The sequence below is a fragment of the Pan paniscus genome, chromosome 11 (genome assembly GCF_029289425.2).
Source record: "Pan paniscus chromosome 11, NHGRI_mPanPan1-v2.0_pri, whole genome shotgun sequence".
NCBI lineage: Eukaryota > Metazoa > Chordata > Mammalia > Primates > Hominidae > Pan > Pan paniscus.
Genome location: NC_073260.2, coordinates 120,254,477 through 120,275,582, shown reverse-complemented (window position 1 = coordinate 120,275,582; position 21,106 = coordinate 120,254,477). Strand labels below are relative to the sequence as shown.

Genomic DNA, 21,106 nt, shown 5'->3' with positions numbered 1-21,106 from the left:
GACTCCTCAGAAAAGATTGTATAAACAAAAACCAATCATGTAAGTCATTTTATTGGCAACAATATAAACACAGCTATATTAGATGTCACCAATAAATCAAAATTATTCTTGTCTGCAATTTTTACAAGAGGAAAGTGCAAACATGTGCCTGTGAAACTGGAGGATATTACAGAGGAAATATATTGGATGTGTACAACATTATTTCTCCAAATTGAAACTGGAGGATACTATATTATGATATGATAACCCATAACAAGGTAGAGTTTGATCATTTCTGTGGTTCCATAATTTTATTCAGTACAACTGACAAATTCATAGAATTTACAACCGAAGTTACACAGAAACAGAACGGAGACAATTCCTCATTATTGAAATGTGGAGCAGAAAGTTAGGGAGGTTACACCTAATAACTAGAATGTATAGACCTATTCACCTGGGCACTCCCAAGGCCTAACGTTGGTAATTCTAAGAATATGAATATATTTATTCTGAACACCAAGGTGTACAAATGTTACTTAAGCAATATAATCACCAATAAGACGAAATAAAAGAGGTTTCATTTCTGAGTTATACCAATTGAAGACAAATTAGTGTCCTCTGCAGAGATTCTTCAAGACCATTCTTCCAAAGACTACTCAGAAAAGATAATGTAATGAACACGAGGGACCTCACCTAATAGAAACTCTGACTTTGTTTATCTGTCAATTCGAACCTTTGCAATCTAATCAGAGATATAAATGTTTTAACTTTTCATTTGTATATTTTATAAAATTTTCTCAAAAATTAAAATAATCTTTCCTAAGTTTATAGAGTGAAAGGACTGGCCATGTCATTTTAAATTTAAATTAATGGCTATGACATTCAAAATATGGGTAGTAAATATGAACAGGACACAGAAGAAAGAAAGGAGAGAAAAGGGAGAGGAAGGGAGTAGGAAAAAAAGAATGACCACATCCGATTCAGGAATTTACTCCTCTTAGTCAATCCTCATTTAAAAATCAGAAGCAGCATTGAGAGCCTTCCACCCAGTGATGATGGCTACAGATTGCTGGAGGAAATTCAGGACCTTCAGGAATACACCGCTGGAGGGCAATATTAAAAGTTCAATAACCTCTCTTAGAATCTCCTTTGCACTCTTCAGTGCATCTATATAACTTTCATATCCTCCTAGTTTACTAAATGTCACTACTTTCAGTAGTAATTATTAGAAGTGTTTCATTTACTTTGCCCCAGTCATTAACTCATCAATGAGTACAGAAAGGTCTAGAGAGCCATGGTCCTACCAAAAATGGCAAGGGAGAAGAGGAAAATTAGGGGTTTTCTTGGTCAGTTATAAGAAATCACACAAAATGAAAATGAACTTGGAACCAAAAAGATTTTTAAGAAAACCATAAATAAGTTCAGAAAGTACCATGCCTTGGGCCCATAGGCTGTAAGTTCCTACATCTACATTCAATGAAGTATTCATTTTAAAGTAGTGTTTTTCAAACTGGATTGCAATTCACTGGTGGTCCATGAAATTAATTATTCAACGGAGAAAGCATTATTTAATGAAATAGGACTACTAGAATAAAATAGAAGCTATTGGAGTGCATCAAATGTATTAATGGTGAAGTATTTGTTTTACTTCACTTATTTGTGGGTATACCTATCCGCCCATTTGTATGCATATACATCTTCTGGGTAAGACAAAAAATTTATTGTAGGGTGAGTCACAGCCAAAACAGTATAAAAGTCACTGTTAAAAAGCACTTGGACTATTTGTCTACCCAAGAACAGCTGCAGGTACAGAGTTGAACAGTCAAAGTAAAATAAATAACAAAATATAGCTAGAATGAAGAACAGAAAAGATCTAAGGGTTTGACATTTTTGGCTTTATAAAACGTACGGATTCAATGATACAAAGCTTCATTCCTACCACTGCTATCTTTCACTGTGCAGTAAGTATCAATTGATCAATTGTGCTCAATAAGTAATAACTGATCAACCAACTGACAGAATAAGGATCAAAATTACCGAAAATTTTGCATCTTTTTCATTGCAGGGGATAGGTAACTTCCCTGGAATAAAACTCCCCTCTTACACTGCTAAAGTGGGTAAAGTTTAAATTAACACACAATGTCTTTGAGAACTGAGTCTTTCAAAATGTGTTCTTAATATGAGTTAGCCATCAGATTCTGAAAAGAGGAATTTGAAATGGAAAAATGAACACATTCCTGATGATGTCACTACTGAATTAATTACCTGAATTGCAAAGACTGAATAGCACATGGCCAGGGTTTGAGACACAAAGGCTTCTTCTTCAGAAGTATAGAAGTAAAATAACTGGCTGGAGATGTTTCTTTCAAGAAAAACAAACAAACAAACAAAAAACAAGCCCATCCTCACACAAGAGGGTACATAAGGAATAAAATGTGGCAAATGAAAAGAGCATTCATTATCCTTTAGTCTGTGTAACTAAATACTTAGTCCACATGACTAAGTATTTGCAAGGCTAAAAAATCACAATCCTTCAAAAAGGGTAACAAACATCTACCTATGGAAGATTCTAGAAATAAAATTTATCACTCAAACCAAATATTAAGGCATCTTATTGTGTCCCCATCACACATGTGACTGAGTGATATTTTTCCTTCAGGATAGTTATTGCTTAAAAGTGACCGATGTAACTATTTCTGGCTGTTGGTAGACAGCAGTTTTACAGAAGTTAAATTATGTTCACTGACATCACTGCGGAAGTATGAACGTCCACAACAATGACTAGGCCCTTAACCAACATGACAACATATTTATTAAAAAGATTTTTTGAAAACCTCTGTGAATGACTCAGCCAAGTTACAGACAGAAGTGGAATCTATCGGTCATGCTGAAAAGGTTGGGAAAACATTAATCCATTTCTTCACACACAAGAATAACAAAACTTCATAACTAGCCCTGGCATCTGGTTGGTTTTCTGTGTACAATATTCAGCAGGCCTACAAAAGAAATTTGATGGAGCTGGCTTAGAACTTTAGAAATCACTGGTATTCAGAAAGTCTGATCTCTTTATCATGGAGCATAGGACAGGATCTGATCTTGCATTGTGACGCTATCTGCCCATCTGCAGTTGAGCAAGTCTTGCTGCTCCTGAAGGAATGTGCAGTCATTCTTGTTCCTGGCTTTGAAGAGATCATGTCAGACAAGGGTGGCCCCACCAGCTTTCCTTGACTCAAGTCTGCCCTCAGCTACTGAGAACCTCATAATTCAAGTTTTACAAATTCCTTTTCTTCCCAAAGTGGAACATGATTGGATCTTTGTTTCTGCTAATTCTACAAACCGCCTTAGAGTCCAGCTCGATGGTCTTTTCCCTCCTCCTTTATTTTGTTCTCTTTTCCCCCAAATCCAGATCCTACTTATCCTCTAAGCCCACCCCAAACACCCACTTTAGGCCCTCCTTGATCCTTTTTTAGTCTCCATAAATCTGACCTGTAAAATGGGGATAATGATGCTACTGTGCGTAGTTCATAATATTACAGAATAATGGGCCAGGTGTGGTGGCTCACGCCTGTAATCCCAGTACTTTGGGAGGCCAAGGTGGGTGGATCACCTGAGGTCAGGAGTTCGAGACCAGTCTGACTAACACGGTGAAACCCCCATCTCTACTAAAAATACAAAATTAGCCAGGCATGGTGGCACATGCCTGTAATCCCAACTACTTGGGAGGCTGAGGCAGGAGAATCACTTGAACCCAGGAGGGGGAGGTTGCAGTAAGCCAAGATCACACCATTGCTTTCCAGCCTGGGCAGCAAGAGCGAAATTATGTCTCAAAAAAAAAAAATTACAGAATAATAAATGAGAATCCACATCACATGCTTAGCACACTGTTCAGCACACAAAAGGACCCAATAAATGTTATTTTACTCTACACCCCTCTCTTTCAACATTCATAACTTTCTACACTGTATTACAGTTATTTGCCTGTGTTTCATTTTCCTGTCTAAATTCTAATTTTATTAAGTTTTGGGGCCATAGCTAATTTATCTTTGAACTTTCCCCAGCCCTTACATGTACACAGATTGTTTTACACCTATATATATTTTTCACAGTACATTTATCATATATTTATGCTACATCTATATATTCACATACATTTATTCTATTTATATTGTTCATTCTGTACTGCTCATACTGAAAAACATGGTGTAAGTGAAATATACAATTATAACCCACATCTATAACTTATTGCCTGAATAAATACAATATAAGTGAGGTGTGACCATAATCGAGAATCCCATGGCTTATGGAACCAGTGTAATTACAGTTGCATGTTTCCTAGTCTTTTCCTTTCTCTACTAGGAAAAAGTGGCACAGAAATTCTATTCCATTCTTCTGGGTAGGCATGTTATTCTTGCCTTTATCTTGGCCTACTGGTGAACAATGAAAAATCCCAGCTAAAAGTTGCAAATGAACAGTTCAATACTGAAACCAGGCACTTACTTTTTTTTATTATGGGGGATGCTGGCCCTCACGAAAGGACGGTGAAATACACTCTGGGTTGCCTTAGTGGAAGGAACGCCTCTGAATTTTCCTGCTCACCTACACTGGTGTCACATTAGACATTTCACTTGTGTCTGTTTGGCCTCCCTAACCAGACTGTCATCAGAATATAAATATGGCTTCAGTTTGGTTAGTGTTTTTCCTTAATTCTATCATATTAAGTAATGCCTCACTAATTTCTGCAAGCCAGACTGTTTCCATCATCTTTAAAGGGGGAGTCCAAATTATTTGACCTAATAAAAGGTTGTTGTGTTGAGCGAAAGAAGCCAGACCCAAGAGTGCACATTGAATTATTCCATTCACATAAGATTTTTTTTAAAAAACCAGACAAAACTAATATATCTGTTAGAAACCAGGGCAACGGTTACCTTAGGCAGAGGTGGTAACTAGAATGGAGTGTGAGAGATGTTTCTGGTGTGTTGATAATGCTCTGTTTCTTGATCTGGAGACTAGTTATGTGGGTGTGTTCCACTTGCAAAAAAATGCATCGAGCTCAAGATAAGTGTGCTTTTCCGTAAGGATATTTCATCTCAATAGAAAATTTGGCTTTTGTGTCAACTCTGCCTAAAGTAAGTGGGAAACTGCAAAAACTGGGGACTTGGACATCTTTTAATCAAACTATGTATCAATGTCATTTCAAAGGTTTTGTTATGTGTCATCTTCCTTGAATGAGAATGGCAACAAGTTCTTTTTTATCACACAGATTTCCTATGTGCCTTTTTTCCCCAGTCCTGATAGTCTATGAACCAACCAAACTTAGGGAAAAGTAAAACAGTTAAGTCCTGTATTTCCACCTTATTTACAATATAATGCCCTCTACAGAAAATAATCACAGAAACACAGAAAATGACTTCTCCAGAGATGAGAAATGTGCATGTGACGCCACTCTGAGTTATCTCCTTCAAGAAGTATGTATTCTATAATCTGGAAGAAGAGTAAATTAACACTCCAACTCCAAAGATCAATAATTATAAAATGAGAGAGACAACAGTGGAAAGAATGAATGTCCTCAGGCTTAATTTACTAGCAGGAAAGAGCAGTCAGAGGAAAAAAAAAAAAAAAAGACCGAGAACACTGAGCTCTCTTGTGGAATGGCAGAAGGACCACTTTCTCCTGCAGAAATGAAGGCAGGGCTAATACAAAACGTTATCTGGGTATTATTTAACCTCTCCTACCCAGCCTATTTTAGCTCAGTAGGAATTTCACCCACTAGGTGGACCTTGGAGTTCATCCACCACCCCAATAAAGATTGCCTTTCTTATTTGAAGTGATGATCACTTCTTCCAAGCAAACCAACAAACCGTAGGTATTCAACCTCTGATAACCTGCCTACTAAGGAACTTCAGTGGAATCAGGGGATCAACGATGCTGTCCCCAAACTGGCCTAAGGTGAACCAAGGGGAGAAGTTAACAGCAGCAGTTAAATTGATCTACTCATACTCAAGGATTACTGAGTCTTCTAGGCAAGAAAAGAAAGCAATTACAAACTACCAATAAGGAAAGGTGTTTTGAAAATAGCGAAAAAAAAATGTCCCCTACACTTCCTTTCAAAGGTAGCCTCAGAGCTAGTCTGGCTGCGCAGATGACTAGTGAAAATAAATGAAAACTGCAGTACGGTTATAGATGATCCTTACAGTTCAGCTTGTTCTCAATTGCAAAAAAAAAAAAATGCATATAATCTAACACTCTCCTGTCTAAATTGCTTCAAACTTTCTCAGAACGACCTTCATCGTGGCGGATTCTTTTTCTGCAAACCTTTACAGGTTGCACCTGCTTTACACAGAACCAGCGGAAACAAACTAGGAGGAGATAAAAGAGAAGAAATAGGAAGGTTTAAACCAACACAAATCGATTTTGTACCAAAAAATAAAAAAAAAAAAAATTTAGTCTAAAAAGGGAGGTCCAGTGAGGAACAAGACAGAGGGTGAAACAGAAGTCTGGCTTGCTCCCAAGGTAGAAATCATGACTCATCAAAGCTTTCAGAGGGGACAGAACCAGACTTTGCATTTGTCTTGAGTTCATCTTCGAGCCAAGAAATGCTCTCTTAACTGGGAACTGAGAACTTTAAGGGTCTGCAACAACTGGCTGTGAGGCCTTGGGCAAAACCTCTAACGTCTCTGGGGCTCGGTTTCCTCATCAGGAGGTGAAGCCAAGGTCCACTCTAGCTTTGATAGTCTATCCTTGAGATTCCCGGTCCCACACTAAAGGGAACTGGTCCGCTGGGGGGAGCTGCAGAACTTCCCTCTTCTCACAAACTCCAGGGCCCCGGGGCCCCAACTCTCGGGAGATGCTGAAGTCTTGGAGGAAGTTGGTTCTGCCGGCTCGGGGAGAGGGTGCAAGAGCAACCCTCTTTGTGAAACGGGGCCGCGACTCCACGAGTCCTGTCTCTACGGACCCTACTCCCTGTGATTCCGGAAGTACCTCCCTACCCCTTCCCCAGGTTTACGTGCTCCAGAGATGAGGGCCAAGCTGATACCAGGGCAGCCTAGCGTGGGGCTCAGGGAGGCACACAGAGCAGTGGTCTGAGTCCTCGAGACCACTCCTGCCGAGAGGAGGGCTGGAGAAGTCGGGAGAGGTGCCGGGAGCGGGGGAGAGGCGCGTAGGACAAGGCAGGAGGAGGGCAGCCCTTATCGGTTCCCTACAGGACTAGCTTCGCTGCCGGGGTCGGAGATTCCTTGGCGCGGAGCTAGGGGCGGGTCCGGAGGCGGAGGCGACAGCGCCCGGCGGGGTCCGCGCGGCTGCGACCCTGTCACTCCCCCGCCGCCTCCGCCCCTAACCCTCGGCCCCGTGCGCGAGCGAGCGAGCGAACGCAGCACAACAAAACAAACTAGTGCCGGCTTCCTGTTGTGCAACTCGCTCCCGAGTAAGTCGGGGGCCGAAAGGGTGCTGCGGCCGGGAAGCCCGGGCGGCGGGGACCTGCGCGCGCTGCCCGGCCTGGCCGGAGCCTGTAGCCCGGGGGAGCCACGGCCGGGCTCGCAGTCCCCCCACGCTGGCCCCCCGGTCCCCGCCGAGCCAGTGTCCTCACCCTGTGGTTTCCTTTCGCTTCTCGCCTCCCAAACACCTCCAACAAGTCGGAGGGCGCGAACGCGGAGCCAGAAACCCTTCCCCAAAGTTTCTCCCGCCAGGTACCTAATTGAATCATCCATAGGATGACAAATCAGCCAGGGCCAAGATTTCCAGACACTTGAGTGACTTCCTTGTCCCCGAGGTGACTTGTCAGCTCCAGTGAGTAACTTGGAACTGTCGCTCGGGGCAAGGTGTGTGTCTAGGAGAGAGCCGGCAGCTCACTCACGCTTTCCAGAGAGCGACCCGGGCCGACTTCAAAATACACGCAGGGTCATTTATAGGGACTGGAGCCGTGCGCAGGACAACGTCTCCGAGACTGAGACATTTTCCAAACAGTGCTGACATTTTGTCGGGCCCCATAAAAATGTAAACGCGAGGTGACGAACCCGGCGGGGAGGGTTCGTGTCTGGCTGTGTCTGCGTACTGGCGGCGTGGGAGGTTATAGTTACAGACCTGGCGGCTGCGGATCGCCGGGCCGGTACCCGCGAGGAGTGTAGCTACCCTCAACCCGACCACCTCCCGCAATCACGGGGACACCGGCTTGGATGAGACACAGGCGTGGAAAACAGCCTTCGTGAAACTCCACAAACACGTGGAACTTGAAAAGACGACTACAGCCCCGCGTGTGCGCGAGAGACCTCACGTCACCCCATCAATTCCCACTTCGCCAAAGTTTCCCTTTCGTGGGGACTCCAGAGTGGTGCGCCCCATGCCCGTGCGTCCTGTAACTTGCCCTGATTGTGTACCCCTCTGCCCCCTCTACTTGAAATGAAAAAACAAAAACTGTTCCTAATTAGCGAAACTTTAAAGCCCTGTTATCTGTCTTCTACACTGGGCGCTCTTAGGCCACTGACAGAAACATGGTTTGAACCCTACTTGTTGCTATCAGTCTCAGTAAGCGCAGGTCTCTCCGTGACCTGTGACTCTGGGAGTTGAGGTGCGCGTATCCTTAAACCCGCGCGAACGCCACCGGCTCAGAGTAGAAAACTATTTGGAATCCCTAGTTTGCGTCTCTGAGCTTTAACTCCCCCACACTCTCAAGCGCCCGGTTTCTCCCCGTCTCTCGCCTGCGAGCAAAGTTCCTATGGCATCCACTTACCAGGTAACCGGGATTTCCACAACAAAGCCCGGTGTGCGGGTCCCTTCCCCCGGCCAGCCAGCGCGAGTGACAGCGGGCGGCCAGCGCTGGCGAGGAGTAACTTGGGGCTCCAGCCCTTCAGAGCGCTCCGCGGGCTGCGCCTCCTTCGGAAATGAAAACCCCCATCCAAACGGGGGGACGGAGCGCGGAAACCCGGCCCAAGTGCCGTGTGTGCGCGCGCGTCTGCGAGGGCAGCGGCGGCAGGGGGAGGAGGAGGCAGAGGCGGGGTGGCTGGACCCTCGGCATCAGCTCATTCTCCCCTGCTACACACATACACACACAAACAATGTTTCTAAAAAGTTGAGTTGCGACTTTGTGCCTCGCCTGTCCTGTTCATCCTCGTCCTGGGCCGGGGAATGCTTCTGGGGCCGACCCCGGGATGCTGGCTAATTGCTGCCGGCGGGTTCCGTCGCCGGTGTGACCCCGGACGGCCGCGGACGGCGTACAGGGGGTCCCGGGAGGGGCAGTGGCCGCGGCACTCGCCGCCGGTGCCCGTGCGCGCCGCGCTCTGGGCTGCCCGGGCGGCGCAGTGTGGACGCGGCTGCAGGGAGAGGGGAAGGGGGAAGAGGGAGGGAGGAAGGCAGCCCGGCGAGGAGTGTGGATGTGTGTGCGGCCGCGAGGGCCGGCCTGTAGCCAGCTGCTTCCTGAGTGTGAGCGCCGGAGGGGGAGGGGGAAGAGTGGGGGCGGGCTCGCGGGTCACTAGGCTGGCCAATTCGAAGGCCGAGCTTGTGTCTCCCTCTTGACGCATTCACACACAGACACACACACACACATACACACACACACACACACACACACACACACTCCCCGTGCGCCAGAAGTCGAGGAACTCCAGAACAGGGTAACAGCAGGGAGACACTTCGCCTCCTTCCTGGCCTTATTTGTTAAACTGACTTTTATTTTAACATGAAAAAGTGTTAGCGTTTAGACAGGATTTGATGTCAGGTCATAAAAAAACAAACAAACAACAAAAAAAAATCCGGTAGTAACACGGAGAGAATAACACAGTGAAAAATGGCAAAAGGGTTGCTTTGAAATATCGGATCGGATGCACATGACAACTTCGAAACTGGATAGGTGAAGCACTAAGGAAGGCTTTGGCATCTTTTCCAAGTATAGGCAGGGAAGAGAGGAAGGTGATGGAAGTGTTAGAAGGGTATACAATTCTGAACACAGGCTGTTAAGAATGGAGGTATATTCCCTGCGTATGTTACGTCTATAAAGTGGCACTTTATCCTTATGAATTCAACATCCTCAGCCTCATACCCCACCTAAGCTCTGACTCGCCACCGCTTCTGCTTGTGTTGACCAGAGCCCTCAAAAGGTTGTTACAAGAAAGTCTGCTTCTAGTAGTTCATCACATGTATTGCCACAGATACAAGGACTTCCATCTTGGGAATCTAGGTATGTAATGCACACAATATCCTCCAGGTAGGCCTTTCTGCAGTTGACAGTATTATTCACCACCATGAATGAAATGAGTGAGGATGCCACCAGACACTTAGAATTTCACAAGTCCTTATATTCTATTCTACTGTTCCCACTCCAATATAAATTAGCGATCAGGTAGTAGATGCTTTGATCAAGATAGAAGTCCTCAAGGACACAAATGACTTACCCCAGAAAGCCAAAACTAAAAGACTATTGGCAGTTTTCATTTATCTAATTTCAGTGGGAATATTACTAGGCTTGGTCTGTATCCATGATATTAACAGAACCAAAAGAAGCCTGGTTTCCACAGTACTTTTTCTTTTCTTTTCCTTCACCTTGGGACACAAACTCATCAGAATATTTGTCAGCAGAAGTAGGGGAAGAAAAATAGTAAGAGGTCAGGATATGTCATTCTGTGAATTTTCCAGTTTCTCTCTGTTCATCTCTTTTAAATACAAGTATTCAAGCCCAAGATGGCAATAGATGGGCTCAACCACACGTAAGAAAAGAAAATACTCATAAAATGAAGCATGCAGCAACATCACAAAAACAAAGAAACCAAGTGGTGGAAATTGCCATGACTATTCCATTGTGGCTAGTTATTGCAACATGCCTGACATTCACATAAAAACTCTTCCTCATTAACTCCAGCCTTAAGGAACAGAGCAAGATGGGAACACTAACCCTTCAATGCATCACGGGAACTTCTGTTCATCAGATTCTTGTGCTGTACAACTGCTTCCCAGGAGCAAGACAAGCCTGGGTGGAGACTGCAAAAAACCTTTCCAATGTCCCTCAAATATCATTTTAAATACAATGGTTTTGATGCATAGAATGGTATCCTAGGGGCTTGCAGAAGCTTCTAAAACTTCCCAAACGATGGGAACAGCTTAGCTGGAAGAGAAAAAAATATAGTGCTACACCCAACTTTAATCAATGGCTCATGGAAAAAAACACTGGGAAAGTTAGGAGTCATCAACCTGGAGATCCCCAAAATCTCTTCATTTATAAGAGCCCAAGAGTGGGAATGTCATTTTATTTAGGTGTGATTTTCATGAACCTCTAACATTCCTAAAATATTTACCACTGAAGAGGTATAGTGCTTTGGTTGAATTTTTTTCTTTTTTTTTTTTTTCTGGCCAAGAATGTAGATCTGCAATGTTCTCATATTCCATGGGTTATAGTAAAAATGCAGTTGTTCTTGTACCAGTACAACCCTGGAGTGACTCAGAATGAGATCTGTACCTCTTCTGGGCTGAATTGGTCAGCAGGGGTGAGGGAGGGTGGTAATGAGAGACAGTGAGAAAGGAAATCATGTAGTTCCAAAATGATACTCTCCCTTACCCATGAGCTCTCCATCGTGCTTGGGAATCATACTCTGGCAGCCCTTCAGCCAGATAGGTGGGAACTGCAGCCCAGTCAGTATCTTCCCTCTCTAGAGACCAGTGTTGTATGTGCCTCAACCGCTGACTCAGGGCAGCTTACTCAGCAGACAGGCCCCTGCTGCCAGCTGCAGTTCAGTTCTCATTCATTAGAGAAATATTCAGTGAGTACACACTCTGTCCAAGTATTGGGACTAAAGGAATTAACACTTGTAGGCATTGAATATGGGAGGATATTACAGAAAACTTTTTGCCCAGTGTCTTAGTTATAGCAAACCCTCAAGAAATAGGGACTCTTTGCATATATTACCTCATCTAATTCTCAAATCAAATGTATGAGGTGGCTATGAATAATCTCCTATTTAGAAGCAAAGAAGTTGAAGCTCAGCAAACAGTTAAAGAGAGTCAGAGACAGAGCCAGGTATGCCAGTTTAGAAGCTCGAAGTTCAATCAACATTACTGTACTACAGAATAATTGTGCATGCTCTTTGAATGTGTATAAAACACATTGCAGGTGTATAAAGTGCAAAGCATCTTGTGATCAGGTTAGATGAGCACAATGAAGTTTGTAGGGAGTGTGGAGGAGGCAGGAATAATTTCCTGCAATGTGACATGGAGTAGCTTGGCTGTTTGAGCTGGACTTCAAAGAATGAGTAGAGAAGTGACAAGCAAAGGAGACCATTTCAAGTATAGGAATCAGCATCAAAAGGGGCACAGAAGGCATAAGTCCTGCATAGCAAGCAGCTCACTCAAAGCTAGAGTACAAAATAGGAACATCCACTGTCTCACAGCAATGAAACTCTCCCGAAGGAACATCCTAACAGCAAAACTTCAGAACTGCTGTTTGAGTCACTCTGAGTGCTCTGACAGTAAACTACTTACAAACTTGCAAAGAACTATGATCAGATTCCTACTCCCACAAAGTGTCCGTGAAAAGAAACAAATTTGAACCCCAAAATGCAGATAAGTTGAGCTAATAGCACCAGTGATAGTATGCCTCACTATTAAAACACAGACACACACACACACACACACACACACACACACACACACACACACGAGCTGGCAACAGTCCAGTTACGTAGAAATGCAGTGGAAAAAGTTAGTGTTTGCCAACTTTAAGGGGGGAACTAAATGTGTAAAATGGAAAATTTCCATTTTACTTTCCTGAGTAGTACAAATAGTGGAATGCAGCAAATTTCACATTATGTTATCAGTGTGTGATATACTAAGAAAACTTAAGCTGATTTTTCTACTAATTTGTCACAAGTATGTTCAGCCCAAACTCTTCGGCTCACATACATGTCAGTGATGTAATTTTTTAAAAAATTCTTATTTACACATATCGCATTCACAACATCATACCTCTTTTCCTTTCTAAAGTCAAAACTGTAAATCAGAGTCTAAAATGTGTCAGACCAAATGCAACTGACCAAAATTTCAAATATTTTACTCCATACGATATCTCTCAATCTTGTCTAATTGGTGAAATGTTTCTTCCTTTTTTATACAAACCAAGCTGAGATGTATCTAAAATTCAGAGAAAGGTTGATGATGTATTCCTTGACATATTAGTTAGGTATATCTACAAAGAGCTTACCATAACAAACATAAATTCATAGATAAATACAATATTCCGCAGGCAGCCAGTTATTCTTTCACCATTTAACATCTATACTGGCCAACTATATGTGATGTTGTAAAATTAATTATCTAATCACAATGCCATCTTATCTATAACTGCCTTCTATAAATGCCTTTTAATGACCATAACTTACTTTTCTTCATATGCCTTTCATGGCCTAGCAATAGTACTGGGCACTAGTAAGTAACTAATGCTAATCTGATAAATGGATTAATTAATGAGAGAATGAAAGAATGGTTTCTTCACCTTCAGAGATGATAAATAACACGACTCATTGTTATGTATGTGTATAATCATTTCAATGTTCCAAAAGAGACTAACAGATGCTCTTTGAATGTGTGCAAAGCACACTGCAAGTATACAAAGTACAAGGCGTCTTGTTATCAATGTCAGATGAGCACAGTTAGTGTGTAGGGAGTGTGAAGGAGGCAGGAATAATTTCCTACAATGTGATATGAAGTAGCTTTCTGTACCCCTAGGCTTTTTATTATAAACTGAAGATTTAAATATTGCTTCCTATTTCTTGAGGAAGAAAATTCAAAGACTTTATGCAATGCTTAGAGTAAGGAGGAGAGCCTGTCTGCGCCCTGCTCCAGTGACCGTTTCCTGTCTGACACCCACTACTAAACCAGGTCAGTTGCATCATGTCCTGAATTCTAGCCTCGAAATAAAAATATATACTAAATAATGGGGAGAAAAGGGAAGAAAAGAAATGGAAAATAGGGAATGAGGGTGCAGAGAAGAAGGTGAATTATTTAAAAACTAGCGGAAATGAAGAAGGCAGCGCAGCACTGATACCTCAGAATAATTGAGAGCAACTAGTTAGTTTGGGGCAGAATTAAGCTCTGGAACAAAAGCAATTCAGTGGCTTTTCAGACTCCTCCCCAACTCACCTCAAGTCTTAAATATACCTGCGAAGGGGTTTGAAAAAACTTGGAGATTTTCCACAAATCCTAACTTCTTACGATGTTAAAAGCACTCAGGAGATTTTCACGTGTATACACATTTCTTTTCTTGTTTAACCCTATACAGCAGGGAAGAGTGTAATTTTATTGTCCATGGAACAAATGACCAATTGCCCCCAAAGCAGACCTGCCCCGGGTAAGAGTGTTGACTTCCTTCAGGCTGGGGACACTGCTCCAAGTTCATGATCTACATTTTTTTTCACTTCATTCTCACAACATCCGAATCAGGTAAGATCTAGCACAACTTCCATTTTACAGATGAGAAAATAGAGGCAGAGAGAGGTGGAATATCTCCCCACTGTCACCCAACTCATGTGGGACTAGCCAAACTTCTACCTATTAACCATTGCTCTATTACCTTTTCAGGGCAGGAAACCCTACTTCCACCAGACATTTATTTGTTTATTCACTCAGGCAGGTGGTATGTTGGAAGAAGAGTGGACTTTGGAATCAGAAAACCTGGAATCCCAACTTCACCACTAACCGAGAGACCTTGAGCTGGTTCCTAAACCACGGGGAACTTCAGTTCCACTACATGAGTTATTGCAAAGGTTGAATCGGAGTTGTGACACTGGCCAGCACACGTGTGAAACCAGGGGCATCCCCTATTGATAAGGAGCCCAGCCCAAGAGCTTCAAGGGAAATTGACCCCAGCCCCAGCTCCACTGATGGGCTTCATGATTCAGAGAGGAATCTCACTCCCTTGGTCAAAGTGAATGGCTCATAAATCTGGGCCTAAGTCAATCCGTGCAAGACATTCCCCTGGCCATAGGGATTGGTTAAAAAATGGACATGTAACCCAGTTTGGGCTAAATGAGATGTGAACAGGAAAGTTATTTGATAGCTTCTGAGGAAGGTAGCTTCTCTTCTTTCTAGAGAGCCACTGGAAAGGTAGGCTTTTCTCCTCTATGTGTTGTGGAGAGAAAAAAAAGTGAAACTGTGTTCCTCTCAGCCCACACAGAAGGCTCACACTTGGTGAAGGGAAGGGTGGTGAAGATTACAGAGAATAGCCCTGATGGAACCACACCTGATTTCTACCTGACCTCTTAATTTTTTCATTTGTACAAGTCAGTAAATGCCTTTTAATTTTTAAACAAATAATTACAGCAACTTATAGAAGTACCTAAGGTATTAAGTTACCATCATGAATACAAAGATAAGCAAGACAAACTTCAAGGGGCTCACCACCTAATAAATATTATACTTAGCTTTTATGACATCATTTTAGTCTTTTTTGTTGTTTTTTGTTTTTCTTTCTAAATAGGATCTTGCTTTATCACCCAAACTGTAATGCAGTGGTGTGATCATAGCTCACTACAGCCCTGACCTCCTGGGCTCAAGTGATCCTCTTGCCTCAGCCTCCTAAGGAGCTGGGACTACAGGTGCGTGCCCAGCTAATTTCTTTTATTTTTGTAGAGGCAGGGGGGGTCTCGCTATGTTGCCCAGGCTGTGGGTTTTTCAGGTAAAGTTATGGCTCATTCTCTCTTCAGGACCCTGCTACCATTTGGTCAATTTAATATTATGCAAGAGAAATTCCATTTCCCTAGTAGTTACACAATGCCCGCTTTCAGACCAGCTAGTCAACCCTGTGAGGGTCAGATAGAGTAGTTTATCCATTTGGTTGTCAGACAACTGCCTCGAACAGCCAGGCCATTTCTACATGTTCTCAGTTACTGGTTAACAAATGTTGCCCCAGAATTCAGCACCTAATAGGAAATACATTCATTTCCAAATTCCTACTGAAATTGGATTTTTCTCATTCCTAGATAAAACAGAGGCACCCAGATTTTCCTGGAATGGCATTCAGAAATAGAGAAGGAATCATAGAGAAATGTCTGCCCAGGCATCTCTGAGGCTCATGCCTTTTTGCTGTTGCTGCTGTTATGACTCCTACCTTGGAAAGTTTCAGTCATCCTTGAACATCCTCCCCACCCCCATGCTTTCCTGTCTTCTGTTTCATAACTAAATGCCATTTAAAACTCTAGCTATAGATACCCCTTGCTGATATAAGCAACAGAAGTAGAGAGTCCTTAGATTCTAGACTGAATTTAGGGCCCAACAGTTAGACAGTTGGAACTTGATAACAACGTTATCTCAGCAGATTGCGTAAGTCAGAAATGTTCTCCCTGTCACTGCTTTCTTTTTCCTTCCAGCAAGAAGTGGACATTAAGGAGAAAGTGAAGGTGGCAAGTTATGAGTGATCTGTTTAAGACACAGTTTAGTTATGGCAATGATAACAACTCACATTTATTAGGGGCTTATTATGTATCAGGCTGAGCAAAGTACTTAAGATTCTTGATCTCATTTAATTCTCACAGTGTAGGGGCTAATGAGTGGTGGAGGTGACAGGAGGACGCAGCCTCCCTTGGCTCCAGGGCACACACTCTTAGCTGTAACACTCTATTGCCTCCATAAAGTATGCTTATTATAATACATGTTGATGAGATATGTGATAAACCTAATTTATGTAAAATTTAAGAACAAGATATATTGTATAAATTATATATGTAATGACCTGTTTATACGACGCCACCGTGATACTGAACTTCCTATAGTTCCTCAAAGCCTGCTTTGCAAACTCTCCAGAGCCTCCAAGCCCGCTGTTTTATCTACACAGGATGACCTTTACTGTCCACCTCCTCTTACTCTGTGAGGCTTTCTCTGATAGGGAGAATAATGTCCCCCCCCGCCCCACCCTGCATCCCAACAAAAAAAAAATCCACATCCTAACTCCTGGAACCTATGAATATGCTACATTGCATGGCAAAAAGGACTTAAGGCTGTGGATGGCATTAAGGTTGCTAATTAGTTGCCCTTAAAGTAGGGAGACTATCCTGGACTGTGGAAGTGAGCCCTGGATTATGAATGTGATAGGGAAGCAGAAGCATAGAGAGACTATGTTACCAGGTTTGAAGGTGCAGGAAGGAGCTATTAACCAAGGAATATGGGCAGCTCTAGAAGCTGGAAAAGCAAAGGAATAATTCCTTCCTAGAGCCTCCAGAAAGGCACACAGCCCTGCCACAACTTGATCTTAGACCAAGGAAACCTGTGTCAGACTTCTATCCTACAAAACTGTAAGATAGAATTGCGGGTTGTTTAGGGTGCTATTTAGGGTAACTTGTGACAGCAGCAATAGAAAAGTAATGCACTTTCTCAACTTTCCTCTCTCCCTTCTCCCCCAGAACCAAACACTGCTGGCTCTGGGCTCTCACAGAACACTGTCCTTACAGTATTTAATGCTCTTGATACTATCTGGGGCCTGGCCACGTGCATCCCATCCTTCCCTTAGCTTCTTCAGGAGCATTGTGGCTTGGTATCACGACCTATCTGAGAGCCTTAACCCTGCCACCACCCACTTTCTGCTGGAAGGACAGGCACTGTGAAGTGAAAGGACCCACAGCCCATGAACTGGAAGGAACAGGACGGGCAGGAGAAAGAAGAAATAAGAGGAGAGCAGCAGGGGGATGCAGGAAGGAGGAGGATAAAGGGGTTACCAGAGGAGAGGAGGTGAGAAAACAAAGAGAGGGAAGGAATGAAGGAGGAAGACAGGGTCAAAGAAGAGGAGAAGGAAGGAAGGGCGCTGGAGGAGGACACAGAAGTTAGGGTGGCAACGAAGAGGAGAAGGGAGAATGAAGAGAAAGGACCTTGTTCTGCCCCCACCCATCTCCCACCTGAACACCCTCTCCTCCCTCCTCCCTGAGATCTCCCCCAGCCTTGAGGATCCAGTCCTAGTGCCTCTTCCTTGCAGTGGCTCTCAGTGCTGGGTTCTCCTTAGAATATCCGGAGAAACTTGCCAGGCCCCACCCCCCAGAGATTCTGACTTAATCAGCCTGGATGGGATCTAGGCATCAGGACTCTTTATAAGCTTCCTAGGAGACTCTAATGGGCAGCCAGGGCGAAGAACCATTGTCATAAAGCCCTCTTTGATCTCTTTGTCTCACCTGGGATGGCTCCTACAGTCAAACTCAAAGCCCTTGCCTAGGTCTCACACTTGGCAGCTGGAGAGGCTGAATTGAGACAATTTTAGAACCCAGACCCCAGAGCCAAACTGCTGGGATTTAGTCCTGGCTCCACATTTAATAGCTGAGCAACTTTAGGGTAGTCACTTAAGCTCTTTGTGCCTGTCTCTCTATCTGCAAAAGGAGAATGAATATAGTCAGGTATTTGCCTTACAGCATTGTTTTGGAGACTGAGTTAATATTTGTTAAGTGCTTAGAACAGTGGCTACCACACATAATGTATGATAAAAGCATTTTTTAAGACAAAACAGAATCAGCCTGCATCCTCTCCAAATTGTTACTCTATCTTGTCAAGCTGTTCAACCTTTTGTGTATATGCCCGTGCCTCGTTTACAACTGCACTCTCCTGTCATTCCCTCCAGCCAAAGCCACTGCTGTCTGCATAATAGGCACTCAATAGTCTGTTAAGTGAACAAAGAAAAAGCAAGAAATAATTCAAAAATATATATAACCTGTCATTAAAATTAAGACTTGGCTGTAAGTTAATACTTTTTTAAAAAACAATAGTCATTTAAACAATTTCCACTTATGAACAAAGGTCTTAAGCAGTGGTTGGGGCGGGGGGAGCACAGTATAAGTAACAGGAATTGTGTGGCATAAGGAAGAGTCCTGAGTGGGTTCTCAAATTGGACAATTCTGATAGGTTACAGAAGGTCATAAAATAGGCTGAAAAAAGGAGAGGGGTGGAGGTTATGAAAAAATACCCAGGTCAGAGGAATAAAAGGCCACAAAAGGCAAACTTACTACTTTATAATTGTGCCTAAGTCAGGCCCAGTCTACATTTCTATTTTGATGACTGATTTACATACACACTCATATACATTTTAACTCTGAAAGTAGAAGTTCCATATGTGTTTTATTTACTCTCATTTATTTTTTATCTTTACCAGTTGGCCTATTTTTTTTTTCTTCACATGACATCAGGAGATCATCATTGCAACAAGCAACTCAGCTTAGAAGCGCTGGGATAACTCCGAAAGAGACATGTGAGACAAGATGTAGAACTTTGTATTAGAGTACAATAAAATTTATAATGCACAAACTTGGCGGCCAAAAGATTTCTCTCAAAGGTATGAAAAAAATGTCTGTGCTATATTTTCAAAGAAACCAAATAAGACATGGTCCCTGAATCACTGTCTGAACGCAAACAGCATTTGGCTTTGATCTGAGTTGTTGAAAACTATGACCAATTTATCCTGAGGATGCCAAACCATCAGAGAATGTTTTTAAGTCTGGATTTCCATATCAGGATTCTGCTACACACTTTTTCTCTTCATTTCACATTACACAGGGCCAACCCAAAATAGTACTTCCAACAATGGATGTAGTTGGTATGATAATTTCACATCTAGCTATGGGCAAGGGGTAGATGGGCCTTTTTCTTACTGACATGCTCACGTGGCCCAAGAAATATATATAAAAATATAATTGAACAGTAAATGAAATTATTTGCTATAATCCCTCTTCTATACTGTATTGATAGACTTCTTGGGCAAACTCAGCCAGTTTCCGAGTGAATGGGGGATAAAGAAAATTTCAGAAACTCACTTGTCTAGCCAACGTGCCCCAATGTGCCTCTCCAATCTGCCCGAGCCACACCTGCTGCCGGCCTTCTTCCTGCTCTCCTCCTGGTCCAAGAAGAGTCACTGCCGATTTTTTGAATTTCATTTGCAAACCTAAACCCCAAATATATCCATTAGTTTCAATGCCGAATCACATTTGCAGTGCCCCTCCCTGCCTCCAAAGCTAAACTATATGTGTGTGAAGGTGCAGACACGGGGGGAACAGATCCAGCCCCATGAGGACACGCACCAGCCATCTTGCAAGCATGTGTGACACCAAGGACTTCCTACAATGAGCCAATCACCCAGGATTACCCGCTCTTGGGTCTCAGTAGGATTTTTTGGGAAGGTGATGAGGGCTTGATCAGCACATACAGTCTCTGAAGCACTTTCCACTCTGCCCACATCCTTCTGAAATAAGTAAATGGGGGTGGTGATGTTGATGTTTTACACTTCTCTGCATTTTAGGGCATCTAAATCACCCAAAGGTAGGTCTTTGTCTAAAATCGTAGTCTGAAGCTAGAGATTTGGACCCATTCTGCATTCAGGGTGCATCTTCAGATTTCAATACAGACAAGGTGTACAGGATTTGGAGGGCAGTGGGCAACTTCTAAGGATGGAGACTTTATAGAAGTGCCTAATCCTAAAGCCAGAGTGTCTTTGCAGGAGTTCTTAATGCTAAGGAGTCTGTGGATAGAAGTGTATACCTTTTGGCCAGGCGCGGTGGCTGATGCCTGTAATCCCAACACTTTGGGAGCCCGGAGTTCAAGACCAGCCTGGCCAACATGGCGAAACCCCGTCTCTACTAAAAATACAAAAATTATCCGGGCATGGTGGCACATGCCTGTAATCCCAGCAACTTGGGAGGCTGAGGCAAAAGAATCACTTGAGCTGGAGAGGTGGAGGTTGCAGTGAGTTGAGATAGCACCACTACACTCCAGCCTAGGTGACAGAGCAAGATTCTGTCTCAAAAAAGTAACTAAATAAAGTGTTTACCTTTTGTAATCCCACGTATTTCATTTTAGACCTTATTCTGAGAAGCAGTCCGCAAGCTTCACCAGACTCCCAAAGAAATCCATTACACAATAAGTTTCCGACCCCTGCAACTGTCAGGGCCCACTCTCCCTCCCTCCCAAGCCAGAATAACTCCACACTCCCCAACTCCTACCCGTACCCTGACTTCCACCATCTGTCTTCCCCAACAGCAACATGGTGGCCCTGACCCTCCTGCATCGGCCTTATCACCGCCCCCCTCTTTTAGAGTCACCTCCCCTGCCTTCTATGAAACACTGTCTTGTCCTGGGAGTTTGAGTTGTATGTTTAAAGACTGTCAGCAGCGGTCGTCTGACAGGAGCAGGGAAG

At 43.3% G+C, this 21,106-nt stretch overlaps 1 protein-coding gene and 1 long non-coding RNA gene across 2 annotated transcripts in view; one reads left to right on the top strand and one right to left on the bottom strand.

Moving 5' to 3' along the window:
• GLIS3 (GLIS family zinc finger 3) overlaps positions 1-8,962 on the bottom strand; it is a 491,641-nt gene extending 482,679 nt beyond the window's left edge. Inside the window, exon 1 of the mRNA XM_034967077.3 lies at positions 8,702-8,962. The gene's annotated coding sequence lies outside the window, so the exon portion shown is untranslated. The remainder of the gene's footprint in view (positions 1-8,701) is intronic.
• On the top strand, positions 8,582-19,377 carry LOC134728589 (uncharacterized). Its single transcript, XR_010109177.1, has 4 exons — positions 8,582-8,704; positions 14,578-14,714; positions 15,428-15,545; positions 19,073-19,377. It is a non-coding gene; the product is annotated as an uncharacterized LOC134728589 (long non-coding RNA).
• The last annotated feature ends 1,729 nt before the right edge of the window (positions 19,378-21,106 follow it).